This window comes from Drosophila santomea, unplaced genomic scaffold (assembly GCF_016746245.2).
Source record: "Drosophila santomea strain STO CAGO 1482 unplaced genomic scaffold, Prin_Dsan_1.1 Segkk13_quiver_pilon_scaf, whole genome shotgun sequence".
Classification (NCBI taxonomy): domain Eukaryota; kingdom Metazoa; phylum Arthropoda; class Insecta; order Diptera; family Drosophilidae; genus Drosophila; species Drosophila santomea.
Window position 1 is genome coordinate 2,919 of NW_025318946.1, and position 16,231 is coordinate 19,149.

Below are 16,231 nucleotides of genomic sequence, written 5' to 3' on the forward strand. Positions count from 1 at the left end.
ACGGACATGCAACGTCCACCGCGGTACAGTCGCCACGACCTCGGACTACTACTACCGACGTCGCCAAGCCAGGAACCCCAGTCAGGCGGGCCATAGACGCACCATCCTTCTGCCGAACTGTGGACAGGCCGGCACTTCGCGCAGAGTGTCGAGATCCCAGGACATATTTTTGCTGAGCCCCGACGCAGGGAAACGGACAAGGGCCTCGAGTATCCGGAAATTACCCGAGGACCCCAACGAACGCCCAAGGAAACTGACGACCGCGATCCAACAGGATCACAACCGTATCTGCGCCCAGGTCACGGTCGAGGGACGACCCTTTACCGCTACCCTGGATACGGGGGCCTCGCATAGTTTCATCAGCGATCACATGGCGAAACGACTAGATAACGGGAACAATCTTCGAGCCATCCGATCCCGGGTCAAGCTGGCGGATGGGACAGGCCGAGAAGTAACGCGGAGTAACTGTCCAGCTGGGCGAAGCTCAGGTCAGCATCTCCGCTCTCATCATGACAGACATGACCGATCTCCTGCCTGGCATGGATTTCCTGTGTTACGGAGCCGGGACCCTCCAATGCGGCGGGCTTCATACTCCAGCACCACTATCCTATCCAGGGCCGAACAGACGGAAAGAGGACGCACAAGCGTACCCCGAACCCCACGGACAAGAAGCCGGGGCGCAGAATCTGGTCGCCGACGCGTTGTCACGCCAACGTGGCCATGGTACGCCAGGCACAGGTGCAGGACGACTCTGTAAGTGAATTAACAAGAAGCTGCGGAAAATCACCAGGAACCGACGAAGTATCCAGACTTTCGGGAAGAAAACGGACACTTGTACCGACGCACAGGTGCCATGACCCCCACGGCTGGACACCTGGGCGTACGGAAAACGTGTACGCGGCCAGGATTGTTCCGAGAGGTAGCGCTCTACGTACGACGGTGCCGCAACTGCCAAAGGTATAAGGTAAGCCAAGAGAAGCCAGCCGGGAGAATGTTTACCCGACAGGTAGACGAGCCCGCGTATTCCAGGCTTTCTGCAAGTCTATGGGAATGGAATTATAGCACACCGCGCCCTACACGCCTCGACAGAATCCCACGGAACGGGACAACCGAACGTGAAGACATGATAGCGCAGTATCTGGGGAAACGCCCCAGAACACGTGGGATCAGCTGTTACCAGAGATCCTCGCTCGCGGTCAACAGTAGTGTATCGGACACAACCGGGTTAGCCCGCCTTCCTTGTTTAAGGACGAGAGCCACGCTTGCCCAACGCGATCTACGCCGGGACGAGGTACAGCCCTGGTGCCCCCTGAGGAGAAGTGTCTGCAGCTCCACAACATTTTTCAAGTCTCCCGCGAATACGCCGAACAAGGTCGACACTATCATCTCAGGCGACGGGAATGCAGACCAGCACTGGGCTGAAGGATTCGCGCGAAGCTAGCCGCAAAATACGACGGACCATATCGGGTTATAAAATTCCTCTCGCCGAACATAGTCACACTGCAGGACGGCGGGGTCGCCGACGTCGCACCACGGGCATTCATCACTGAAGCCCAACCATCAGGACGCGACGAAACCCAACCGGTGGACAGGAAGAGGACGTCACAAGTGAGGACAAGGCTCCAGGCGCTGGATCCTGGTCGAAGGTACCAGAGTGCCAAGGAGGCCACTTGATGCTGGGCGCGCTCAGCAAACGTCCCACCCCCCCTCGGGGAAATGAACACTAACCTGGTTCCCCTTCAAGCCATGGACCGCCACATCGGACTCCTCCGACAATCATCGCGTCAGCAAGGAGCTCACGGAACCATGGGCGCCCGCGTCGCCACCGTTCGTCTCAACACTTGCCCTTTCATATAATATTTCTAGCCCACAGCGGCAGAGCCGAAACGACGCAACCAGCCGAACCACGATCGGCCGGCTAGCCACTCGTGTCGGCCGAAGGCGACAACGCTTGTGCGGGCAGAGCGATCGGCGGCAGAGACGAGCTACTGGACGAAACGCTGCTTGCCGATCGAGTAGTTGAATTTTGATCGCCGAGCTGAACTCAACATTTTTGGCGACACCAGTTTCCACGAGGAACAGGACGAAGGACACCTCAGATCGGCAGCCATCATGGTTAGGCTAGCCGGCCCGGAGGAGTAAAAAAGGGGGTGAGCCGGCTCTGGCCGACCCCCTGGTGGGGAAACCAGCGGGTGGTGTGTAGGGAAACTAGTCGCGAATGAATTCTAGGAGTTAAACTAAAATAAAGGACAGAGTGTGAATATAGGAGACCAAAATCGGACAATTTCAATCCTGCCTTTCCCCAACTCTCCTTTCCCCCCTCGAGCCCCGTTCGGGAGCGGCACCGCGCATCGCAGCCGTTTTCCGGACGAGACTTCCTTTTCCTCTTCGAGCCCCGTTCGGGAGCGGCCCGCGCATCGCAGTCGTTTTCCGTACGATAAAAACAAAACGAATTATAATCCAAAAACTCCCGAAACTAACAACAGCGCAGATGTGTAGTAACAGCACTGAACATAAAACATTAATCATCTCTAAAGTAGTTATTTATTGCAATGACCTTATATACATATATCGACACCATTCTACAAGAGTTAAAACCACAAAACCCTAACCCAACTCTAACTCTGATAGCAACAACATCACCTTAGTTGAAACTGGGTTGATTATTATAACATTTGAGTCACACAAACTCCGATGCAAAAAACGCCTCTGCTACGGTCATCCAGCAAGTTTAGAAACTTGCGCAAATTTTTCAGAAATAAAACACGCGAACGACGGAGAAACATGCACAAATAAAAAAACTGCTTAAGTTGCAGAAACAATCCAGAACCTAACTATCAGTACAGCCCAATTGACTGCAAATGCCCTACTTTCATTAAAAATAAGGAATTATAAGCCATTAAAACCATAGAAAAAGTGAACCATAAAACGACACGGTTTCAAACAAAGAGACACCTATGCCAAAACACTTAAGAACAGCACGACCCGAACATAACCGAACATTCACACAATAAACTCACAATCACAACCCAATCGCAACGTCAAAATAGCACACCACATCAATAGCACAAAACACTTCTTCTAAGACACCAACAACTGGACAGCCAAAACACTCTAATATCAAACCAACCTCTCCAACACCATCACCACCACGGCTACGACAAACTAGAAGACATGGACACTGACCCCACACCTACCAGAAAACGATCTACGTCATACTCATCACAACGCAAAGAAGACCTAAAAATAAAAATCTCCCCAAAAATAAGTCTAATAACCTATCTACAAGCCTCAAAGCATCAAAAATAAAGGCCAATGCTCTGAACAAAATCAAGAACACTAACAACAGCGACAGCGAATCCATATAGAACCTTAAGCTCTACGCAAAACTTAAACCTAAATCATTTTCTCACAAATATCTCAAACTATAATCCAATGGAATTTGAAAGGATATGACAACAACTACAGCCAACTCCCTTTTCTCATAAAAAAATTCGCTCCTCACATAATTTCGCTCCAAGAAACTCACATACAATACATTAATAACATTCCTACCCCAATAAACTACAAACTATTAACAAATATAGCCACCAACGGATTTAGGGGCGTAGCACTACTAGAGCACAAGTCAATTCAGTACACTGTCCTCAACATCATAAGTGATATAGAAGCAATAGCCATAAATATACAATTTAAACTAAAATTCAACATATTTTTCACCTACATTTCTCCGACCAAAAACATTACTAACCATTACTAACCTACAAAATAACGGGAAATTTTAATAACGGGAGATTTTAATGGATGGCACCCACCCCCAACAGAAAATAAACGCAACTTATTCTTTAAACAACAAATCCCCACACACTTTGCAACACACAATACTTCGACCTCACACTCTGCTCTCCAATCCTAGCCCCACACGCCAAATGGAAAATACTAAAAGACCTTCATGGTAGAACCATTTCCTTATTATCACGACCCTTTTCCCAACAACCAATATCACCCATATCCGTACTACTATTCCTTATAGCTTTCAATAAACTATCTAACATCATATCCCTACACAAAGAAATTAAATAAAATGCATACGCCGACTTTTTCCTTATAATACATTTCAATAAAAACACAAATATAAACTTCAGCTTAGACAACCTACGAGTATTAAACGATATAGAAAATTCGAAATGCCAAATGCAAACACCTCCACATATGTAAAGAGCACCACTGTACTTGCAAGATTAGCTGCAAAAACATCAAAACATCTTCTACACTAACACACAACAAATAACCTTAAACCTCATAATTTCATATTCACTGACGGCTCAAAAATTAACTGCACAATAACATTCGCCATTATAACGGAAACAAACATGAAATACTGCATACTGCCTCCATATTCATCCGTCCTCACCTTCGATACAATTGCCATTCTAGAAGCAATCGAAATTATTAAAAACCGAAGAGGCAAATTTATTATCTGTTCCGACTCCCTATCAGCAATAGACTTAATTCAAAATACAAATAATAACAACTTTTACCCGAACAGAATACGATCACTAATAACGCAACATGCTCCTAAAACTAAAATAATGTGGATTCCTGGCCATTCAGGTATTAAAGGAAATGAACTAGCTGATCAAGCTGCAAAAATAAGCCACTTATCCTCACCCCAAACATAAATAACACAGACATAAAAACATCTTAAACCTGAACTTGCGACAAAAAAGAATGAAAACATAATAAACTGCAGTCAATGGTACCAATCAATTAATACGAATCACACACCTGCAATTACCTTAAACAATCCCGACAAATTTGGACCATTGGGCTCGACCAAGTAAAAATAATACGAGTTCGACTAGGACACACAAACATAACCAACCAACACTACCTAAATCCAAATTCAATACCAATTTGCCCGTTTTGCCAAGGTGATATCTCAATAAGGCATATATTAAACTCATGCCCATCCCTCCTACAAACCTAGACCTTCTTAGCAAACCCAACCCAGATAACTTACAAAACTCTAGGATAAATGTACATAACAAACACAGCAATTATTTAGCCAATTAGCCATTAACTAAATTAAGATAAAAACACATTGTAAACCAACATAGCCATAGGCCCTGCAACCAGTGCTATACCATTTATGTTATTTTATTTTTGTTAACTACTCTATATATTATAATAAATAAATAAAATATTTGAAGGTCAGGATAGAAGGAATGTGAAACTGAAATCTAAGGGGAACAGACCCCGTGCAAGAAGCAAAGATCACAAAAATCCCGAACAAGCGCCACCGACTTATAGCATTTTTAATTATTTGAATATTTAAAAAGTTTACATATGTAACTATAAAGTAACCATTTCCTACATTGCACCCGCATGTAGACTGCTTGTTAAGCAGATCAGGATAATAGAGTTTATGCAGCAGTGATAAGTGTCCGATTGGGATAAATTGCTTTGTAGGTTTAGCAGTTTAGTTTTAATTAATATTTAAGAGAAAAAAATGATATAGGGCAAATAATATTCTGCAACCATTCTTCTTTCCCATTCGCGCTTTAAGGCTGTTTTTCTCTCTGTACATGAAGCGCTTCAATGCGGGATGCAACAGAGAGTATGTTAACATTAATATAAACACAGCTACCCAATATATATAACTTTAACCACCTACTACTTCTGGCGTTTCTTAGCTCTAATTTGTTCAACTATTAATGCGTTTCTTATAAAAGTTTGAGACCCAATTTTTGAAAAAATTTACAAATAAAAGAAAAACAGAAAAAACACATATATAAATTATGTTTTAGGTGTAGCCCTAGGTTATCCCGCGCCGCAGTCCAAGGGGAAAGGGGTTGAGTAGTTCAGCGGCGATGCAATCGGCTGCTCTGCTAGGGCTGTATGTGCTGGAGATCTTCTCCTCCGGGGATGACGTAATCGTCACGTAGTCGTCTCCTCAGCTAGGTAGGGGTGGTTCGCTGGCCTTTGCTCAGCGCCGTTCCTGATTGTGATCAGTTTACGATGAGAGAACTTTCTCCGTTATTACCTGCCCTAAGGCTAGATAACCAATTCAACAAATGCAGCTTTAGCTGGAGTAGGATTTATGAGCCACTGCTCTTTATTGTTATACAAATCAAACTGAAACTTATTCTATTTTACAAAAGCTATTCGCGGTCGGCAAGCCGACCGCTCGTCCAGCAAAGTGCTGACACTAGCAAAACAGCATATCTCCCCATACCGGGAAGACCAATGAGACCAGACACGGCCCCTACAGAGTTTATGCTGAATTTGCATATAAAATATAGGGTAACAGCCCCGAACTTATATCGACTTAAATCTACTCAATAACAGTGTTAACTACTCCCCCCTCAGGAATATGCCGTCCTCGGTCATCTGAAACTTGGCAACGACTTGTTGTATTTCAATCGCATCTCGTCTCCTCCTCAGCACCAGAGTGAGCAGGATAGAGCAGCTAATGAAGACGCTGATTCCCACGCCGACCGCAAACCAAATGTCTGTAGTTCCAGCCGATACCACCTCCTCCTTAAGGCCTTGGATAACCTCCAAGTTTTCGTTGTTGATCCTTTGGAGAAGCGGCTTAGCCTGGGATCGTGGCCGATGATGTTTAGCAATGGGGATGCAGCCATGCCCGGTACTTTCCTTATGGCTTCACGTCGGTTGGCATATTTGGTGCCGTTGATGAAAGCCACTCGCTCGAACATAATTAGATGTGAGCCGTTGGTATCTATTTCGGGGCCATCGTCGGTGCTGACTTTAGCTATGCACTCGTTGGTTATTATTACGCCGTCATCTACCAATGTGATTAGGCTAAGATGGCTGGGCTGCGTTTTGCATAATGCAGTGATCCCCGCATGCAGACCTCGAGCGCAGGTATCATGGGTAGCCAGCTTGCAGTACGAAGCGTTAGTTGCAAAATGGTGTGTTGGTGGGATACCGGGAAAATGGTGACCTTTTTACAAGTGGCTTTAATGATGGGGTATGTAATTATCACATGGATAACACTGTCGGACTGAAGGACTTTAATGTTAGATGCCTCTATTAGGCTTATTACGGGGATTTCTGTAGGGTGATCAATTAATACAGACTTCAAATCGTTATGGTTAAGAATGGCCGGGTTAATGATATTGGCTTTAGCCAGTGTGACGGTAAGCATTACATTTTGGATTTCGGTAAATAATATTCTGTTTCTTGCCAAGAGTACCTCGTACAAGTGAGGAGTGTCAACCATATTATCTTTTTTCCCTAGAATGATTTTATTAACTGCTTCTGTTAGTTCGTTAATTTTTTCCTGGGTCTGTGTATTAATGACCACCTGTCTATTGTTTGATTCTATTAATCGAGATTCGGACATTTTTAACATTTCAAAATCGGCGGCATCTGGGGTGCCCGCTATTACTTTCAGGGCTGTGCCTAGAAAGTTTAGGCTTCTGGCAATCCTATGATGTACTTTCAATACGGACAGTAAACTTCTGAGATGGTCGGTATCGACGTCTAGTAATTTTCGCATATGCGACTCTGGGAATAGCTCGGACAACCTACTAGTCTCTTCTATCATCATTTCGAATTCGCACAGGTTAGTAGAATGCCTAAGCCAGTTTCTCTTCTCCCACACCAGTGCAACACCATCTGTTATGGGGATGTAATTAGCATGAGAGTAATTGGTAATCCTAGCGTTAACTATAGTTAACGTAATTAATATGATTCCTGCGATCCTGTAAGAAAGCGGAAGGTTGAATCGAATGTGCATCTAATAAAAGGATAAGTACGCTTAAATACAAGGTGCATGAATAAAGGTATAAAAATTGTGGAAGATGTAAATTCGAGAGGGATTTTTATCTAAGGTTGTCCTAATGGACCACCCTCCCTCTAATGAGGACAGACGTTCCCATGTCTGCTTCTACACGCTCTTCTGTGTAGAGTGCGGTTAGCTTATTCCCTAGCCTTTTGTTGTTTTTAAGGTAAACCTTTTCACCTACCTCAAAAATTCGGTTTTGCCTAGTAGGGTTACACCTATCTAGGTTAGCCTGTTGCGCTTTTATGATACTGGTTTTTATTGCCAGTCTGTGAGCGTCGTTGGCAGAATGCAAGGCGTCCTTAGGCTGCAAATTTGTGACTGAGTGTAACGTTTTGTTATACTCTACCGTGGCTCTCATGATGAGCTCGACGGTGTCGTCAACTTTTTTGTCAATTTTAATGCACCTAGCTATTTCCGTTAGGGTGCTGTGGAATCGCTCCACTTGCCCGTTGGAGCTGCTATGTAAAGGGGGTGCATTAACAATGTCAATGTCATCCCTCTAATGAGGACAGACGTTCCCATGTCTGCTTCTACACGCTCTTCTGTGTAGAGTGCGGTTAGCTTATTCCCTAGCCTTTTGTTGTTTTTAAGGTAAACCTTTTCACCTACCTCAAAAATTCGGTTTTGCCTAGTAGGGTTACACCTATCTAGGTTAGCCTGTTGCGCTTTTATGATACTGGTTTTTATTGCCAGTCTCTGAGCGTCGTTGGCAGAATGCAAGGCGTCTTTAGGCTGCAAATTTGTGACTGAGTGTAACGTTTTGTTATACTCTACCGTGGCTCTCATGATGAGCTCGACGGTGTCGTCAACTTTTTGTCAATTTTAATGCACCTAGCTATTTCCGTTAGGGTGCTGTGGAATCGCTCCACTTGCCCGTTGGAGCTGCTATGTAAAGGGGGTGCATTAACGATGTCAATGTCATATTGGTTTTTCAATAACGAAGTTATGGTCTCCGAATTGAAAGATGCCTCGTTATCGCAGTATATTGTTTTGGTATTTGGGAAAAAATGTACCAATTGTAGTATGGGGCTGCGTACGTCGATAATGGCCCTAGAGGCTAATGGCTGTACTATGGCGAACTTTGAGAACCTATCCACACAGGTTAAAAATAATTTTTTATCCGTGGAATAGATGTCCATATGTAGCATTTCACCCGCATATGAGGGAATTGGGGTGACACCCAATTCTTGCTTCTTGGGGTGCCTGTTGTACTTAGCCTTGGTGCATGTTCTACAATTTATAACCACCTCATTGGCAAGTTTTGACATATTTGGAAAATAGTAGTCCTGAAGGACTTGCTTAACATTTTCCTGGGCAGCCCTGTGGGCGCGGTTGTGCTCGCATGTAATAATTTCCTTCTGCTCGTTAGCATCAGTAATGTCATTTACGAAGTTTTTGCAATGTCAAAACTTGGTTGCTGGGAATTCCGTAACCAAGGCATGCTGGATGCATGCTAGTGTGGGGAGGTTGCAGTAAATAGCGTTAACAACACTTACGTTTACAACCTCTTTAATCGATAGAAGCAGTGAGTCTTTTTTATCAAAGTTGATAATGTGTCGGTTTTTGTTACCGAAAACAATAAAATGTCGTCGTGAGGGCTGGGCTGCTTCTTTCAGGATTATTTGATTCCTGTAGCAGTTCAAGGGTTTATCGGTAGTTTCGATCGTGTAGGTCAGTGACAGTTCACTGTGCACTGTGGATGCGTCAGAGTGGGGTTCACTTTCCAAAGCATTAACTTTCTGACGGGACAAAGCGTCGGCCACAAAATTTTCCTTTCCAGGTTTATAGAACACTTTGGCGTTGTGTTCTTCGATGAATGCTTTCCATCGTTTTATTTTAGCGTTTGTATTCCGCTCGGACACGGTGAATGTGAGAGGCTGATGGTCCGTAAAAATTCGGATCTCTCTAGTGCCATATAGGTAATTTTGCAATTTCTCAATAGCCCATACAATTGGTAGTAGCTCCCTTTCGTTTGTTGCGTAATTAACCTCGCAGTATTTTAATGTGCGAGATATCATTGTTATTGGTCTGCCCTTTTGGGATAGTACCGCACCGATACCGTTTGCTGAGGCATCGGTAGTCAAATCGAAAGGGATTTTAAAGTCTGGGTATGTAAGTATAACATCTTCAGATGACAGAATGTCTCGAAGGCGCTCGAACGCTCTGCGTTGGGTATCGTTAAATTCAATAGCGACCTTTTTTGACATGTGTTTACTGACAGTGCCATTCTCTCCCTTGAGTATGGAGGTAAGTGGTCTAGCTATAGAAGCGAAGTCTTTGACGAAACTTCTGTAGTAGCTGGCCAACCCAAGAAAAGACCTGAGGCTGAACAAAGTTTTTGGTTCGGTGTACTCTTGTATGGTTTTAACCTTTTCCGGATCTGTTTTTGCTCCGTTTGCTGTGACGATAAAACCTAAAAATTCAACACTTTCTTTGAAGAATTTGGTTTTTTCTGAGGCCACTCTCATGTTGGCTTGACACAGGCATTTAAGAACTGTGGCAATGTGTATGACGTGGTCTGCCTCATTTTCGGAGAAGATTATCACATCGTCTACATAGACGTAACAGATTTTCCCGATTTGTTCGCGGAGCACGTCGTCATTCGCCCTTTGGAAGATGCTTCCTGCATTCTTTAGTCCAAAGGGTAGACGGCAAAATTCATACTTTCCTCCATTTATGGAGAAGGCAGTTTTTTCGCGGTTTTTTTCAGCCAGATAAATCTGGTGGTACCCCGATTTTAAGTCTAGGGTAGTAAAAAATTTTGCCTTTCCTAAGTTCGCTAGAATCATAGGAATACTTGGCATAGGGTACCGGTCGGCAATGGTTCGTTCATTCAGTTTCCTGAAATCGATCACCAGCCGTTTTTTTTTGTTGCCGTCGGCATCGGTCCCTTTTTTGTCAACAACCCATGTTGGGCTGTTGAATGGCGACCTAGAAGGCCGAATAATGCCATCCTTTAACAGCTGTTTGATTTCTGTGTTAACAAAATCCGCTGCTCCCATGGGATAAGGATATAGCTTGGAGTATACGGGTTCGTTAGTCTCCGTACGAATTGTAGCAATGATCGAGGTGTTAAATGGAAGCGCCTCGTTAGAGTGCGAAAACACTTGTTTCCTCTTAAGGATCATTTTTTTAAATTCAGTTTTCACTGAATCTGTGACTTCAATGTCATCAATGTTTGTGAAGTTCACAGTTTCACAGTTGTGGAACTGTAGCTTTTCAGATACGTTTCCGTACCTTATTGCGCCGTTGCGTAGGTCTAATACCGCTCCGGCCTGCGTTGGCAAGTCGAAACCTATTATGGCATCAAATGTACCAATGGTATCAAGCAAAAAGAATGGGGCCGTTAGGCGAAATATGTGCATTAGGCACTTTTTTTTCACTTTACTGGAGCCATGAATGGAACTCACAGTGAATGGGGAGTCGACAAGTGTTGTGTTTTTCAGCTCCTTTAGGGGCTTTACATAACATTTTGCCGCTCCAGTATCTATGAGTATTCTTAAAACTCTCCCCGCCAGCCTTCTTTCAATGAAAGGCAAGCGGGACCTTCCTCTAAAAAATTAATGAGGTCATTGGACTCCAATGGGTCACTGTCGTCTTCGATTGCATTAAGAGCGGCTGCAGCCGCGTTTTCATAATCCTCATCTTCCCCCGCGTTAGCGTCTTGTTCAATCTTGAAAACCCTCTGGGGCCTTTGACCAGACATTCTCTCAGAAGAGTTTTGTCTTTTAGGGGCATGTTTATCGCTTCCCTTTCTAAAGTTAGTGGAATGCCTAAACTTTGAAGACGATGGATCTATGTCCATTGGCTCTGGGGATTGAATCTGTTTGGGTAGATCGGATACCCAGTTCTCTTGTTTGCGCCATGAATCGGTATTTTGATTCTTGTTTGGCTTTTTGAAAAAATTAGGGTTTTTTTCTGGGCCGCGGTCGGCACCAAAATTTTTGGCTTGTTTTTCAGGCGCGCGGTGTTGGCTCTTGTGGAAGTCAGTATTTTGAGTTCTCTGCTCCAACGCCTTGGCGTATGTGGCCGCGAACATACTTCGTTCGATACTGGCCTCTGCTTCTCTTGCTAATGCCAGTGCTGCTGGCAGGTCTTTGGGCTGTGCTGGAAATACAACAGCCCTAAGGGATTTTTTTAGACCCGATATAAATACGTGTAGGGCATCAGCCCTTACCTCTGTATTAAGCAAGGTGGCTCTTTCATCGTCATATGTCATGACAATTTTGTTAGTGACGAGGGTCAATTTTCGTTCGACCTCATCGTAGTACTGCATTAGGGTTTGGTCACCCTGACGGACCGACTCAAGACCCTGTCGTAAAAGTCGCAAGGATGTCTTGTCTGCATAGGAGCAGTCTAGTCTAGCCAAAATGGCGTTAAAATTAAGCACTGTGTTATATGAAACTAGCAGCGCGCACGCTGGCCCTTTAATTTTGTTTCTAATTATAGTAACAGCTTGGAAGTGTCCGCTACTGTCTGGATAATCTTTGAACAATTCAAAAGCATCGGTGGCCGATTGCCTCCATGCCACGTATTCATCCTGTATACCAGTAAAATCTGGAATTGACTTCACAATGTGTAAAGGTGTATCACACGGTGTTGCTCCCGGTTTTACAGCTACCCTCTGGTAGGTTTCTACCTCCGGCGCTTCTACACGCAAATTTTTTAGCTGTTGATTAACGGCATTTAATTGCTCTGTAAATTCGGCTTTAAGCCTCTGTTCTTGATTATACAACGCGGCCTGAACTAACGCTTCAACTTGGGACGCGTTCATGGTGTATGTGTTTTTCTCTGCCTGTGCTAGTTGCAATCTGCGGGTCTCTCGGACAAGCTCTTCTTCACTATCACTTTCTAATTCGCGTTTATTTTCCCCATATGGGCCTGGAAAACTCATCAAGCCCTTAACTGGTTAACACTGAACACAAGTTGTAGAGAGGCCAAATATTCTAATTCGACAGAAATTAATTTGGATATGGTATATTTATATTAATAACCGGGTGCTTGGTGTCTGAAAATGTGCATTTAGAGACGGCTGATATAAATTTGCCTTTATTTGTGAGTCACATTTACAGTCACACTTTATTTGAATTTTATACGTTAAAACTTCGTAAATAAATTTTATTGAAAATATTTATTTTGAGACGGCGGATATTAATTTGCCTTTATCTTTAAATCATATTTAAAATCGCACTTTATCAAATAAAAAAATTGTTATATTAAAATTTTTGGTAAATAATTTGTAAGGATTTTTGTTTATTTTTTCCCTGTGTACTTGAAGCTGTATTAAATATGATCAGCCCACTTACATTTTTGGGGGTCGTGAATTCTTATTCAGTTGGGTGCCAATTATGTTTTAGGTGTAGCCCTAGGTTATCCCGCGCCGCAGTCCAAGGGGAAAGGGGTTGAGTAGTTCAGCGGCGATGCAATCGGCTGCTCTGCTAGGGCTGTATGTGCTGGAGATCTTCTCCTCCGGGGATGACGTAATCGTCAACGTAGTCGTCTCCTCAGCTAGGTAGGGGTGGTTCGCTGGCCTTTGCTCAGCGCCGTTCCTGATTCAGTTTACGATGGGAGAACTTTCTCCGTTATTACCTGCCCTTAAGGCTAGATAACCAATTCAACAAATGCAGCTTTAGCTGGAGTAGGATTTATGAGCCACTGCTCTTTATTGTTATACAAATCAAACTGAAAACTTATTCTATTTTACAAAAGCTATTCGCGGTCGGCAAGCCGACCGCTCGTCCAGCAAAGTGCTGACACTAGCAAAAACAGCATATCTCCCCATACCGGGAAGACCAATGAGAACCAGACACGGCCCCTACAGAGTTTATGCTGAATTTGCATATAAAATATAGGGTAACAGCCCCGAACTTATATCGACTTAAATCTACTCATTAACAGTGTTAACTAATATAAAACCCAGACCCTCCCTCACCCGAACTCAAGTCCGCCAAAATTGAAATGCCCTCCAAGTAGAAAAATAATTATTGTTTAAAAAAAAAAAAAGATTTTTAGAAATTATACAATTATACAGAAATTAAATCAACTTTACATTTAGGGCCCCACAATCAAAAATCGTTTATCTTTAGTTGAAAATAGTACGTTTAGTATTAAAACTTATTGTAATCCGTTCTTTAAAATCTATGAACCTGTTCCGATGCGTCGTCAGGGGTTTATGTTGTGTAAAGTGTTGCATATTAGTAGGGGTCACCATTTATGTCAACTGGTCTTTGGTGGGCATGGTAGGGTGAGCGTCGACAGCTGCTGTCGTAAGAAGTGCTATGTCCTTGTTTGTTCTTAGTTCGATAGTCCCATAGCCCCTTTTTTTTGTCGAGATCCATCATAGCCCGCGATTTAAATAAGTGATTAATACGTGCCGTACGAGTATCCGCGATTTTAATTATTCCCTCCGTTAATCTTCCGAAAAATGGTAGCTGGAACCATTTTATGTGATGCCCGATTTTGTCTTGGTGACAGATAGATCCGGCAAGGCCAGATCTAAAATAAAAAATTTTTTTCAAATCGTCACTAACAGATGTTCGAACCCAAGATCTCCACAAGTTCATTAAATAAAATAGGTGTTTAAAGCAAAAATTGCGATCTAAAAATCCAAATGTTTTATAAAATCATGCTGCTGGAAAAGTATTTGCCATTTGGTTCTTTCGCCACTACTGAATCCGAACACTTTTTGTTGTATTATTATTATTATATTAAATTGCACTATTGACTGCTGGAAGAAGTTTTAGTTTTAACGCCGCGTCATAATTAATTCATTTAATGCTGTAAAAATTTATTTTGTTGTTATACCCGTTACTCGTAGAGTAAAAGGGTATACTAGATTTGTTGAAAAGTATGTAACAGGCAGATGATAAAGGAATCTGCTGGCCTGAAGTGCAACAATAACAACAACAGTTTTTATCGCCTACAGAATAAAGGTTTGAAGACTGACAATTGTTACTTTGCCTCTTCTCTTCGCTGTTTGACCTCGCCGAAGCTTATTTTGATCGGCTTAAGGTGATTGCCAGTGAAGTTATTGTGGATAAAATTGGTTTACTCAATTTGATTGATTTAGATTTTCGCTTGCATCTGATTGACCAAATTAAAACTGCATATGGACGGCATCAAGATTCGCTAGAAGCTCTCGATTTTAATGAAATCGGCAGCCAACGCCGAGATGAATTTGATGAAATGGCTTTACATCTTGAGTTCTGTTTGAGTTTTCAACAGCGTAGAGATGAACAAGCTAACAGCCTAAATGGCGTCACAACAAATTTACAGTTTACGTCATGGCTAAACGTTCCTGTGTTCCAGAGCTTAAGTTGCCTTCGTTCGCTTTTTATAAAATTATGGACAAAGACCCCGAGTTATCCAACGTTGAAGAGCTACGGCCAACTATCCAGTGACTTTAGATTTACTTAATAAACGGTATTTTAATAGCCGTCTTGTTTTCCAAGGAAATACTTAGCATCAAGAACGTAGATTCGTCGTCGGTGCAAAAACTACGGAAGTTTTCGGAAAAGGCCAACTCACACACGCGCTTTGGATGCTGCTGCAAAGATTGGATGTTGGTACACAAACTGGCTGGGAGTACACTACGTCTATGGAAAAAATACCCTAAGCAAAGAAATTCTATGGATTTTTGGCATGTGCATTTGTCATTAGATTGCAAGTCCTCAAATTTAGGATAGTACTAACAAGAGCGAAAACTAGGGCAGCATTTTTCGTGCAGGTATTTCTTGCTGCATCATTGTGTTTTGTAAGAGGATAGTACAACGACTAAGCTTCGCGTTCTGTTTGAAGGATCGGCTGTTGGAAGATCGGATGGATCTCTTAATACGGCGCTCCTAGCAGGACCTGTCATACAACCTAAGCTATTCGTCATTTTAATGAATTTTCGTTCATATGCAAAATGTATCGGTGTGTCCGTATAATAGCTCTAGATAATTATTAGCAATGCATCTTATGGACTTTCCTAAGGAGGAATTAAGTGTGTTTAAGTTGGACACATTCAATTATAGAACCAAGACAACTTCCTTCTCGTTAGTGAGGACAATGCACCAGCTTGCTCAAGAAGAAGGCTTTACTTATCCCATTGGATCGGCTGCTTTGCCAGAGGGTTTTGTGAGGCGTTGAAGTTCCGCACAAATGCGGATGGTGATCGCATAAGGAGGCCCTACGTAAAGCCGTTGCCAGTTACGCAACAAGGCAAAGCGTAGTAACGGCAGTGCGAAGCCCGGAGAAAGAGAGTTTGGAGACTCTGGGTTGGAGAAAGAGAGTTTGGAGACTCTAGAGAGAGTGTGTAGAGAGAGTGTAGACTCCGGACTTACTGAAAAGAGAGTTTGGAGAGTCAGCAGGTTCAATGGCAAATAACGGTACAAATCGAACTTTGGACCGGGCCAACGGTAAAATCGTGGACTT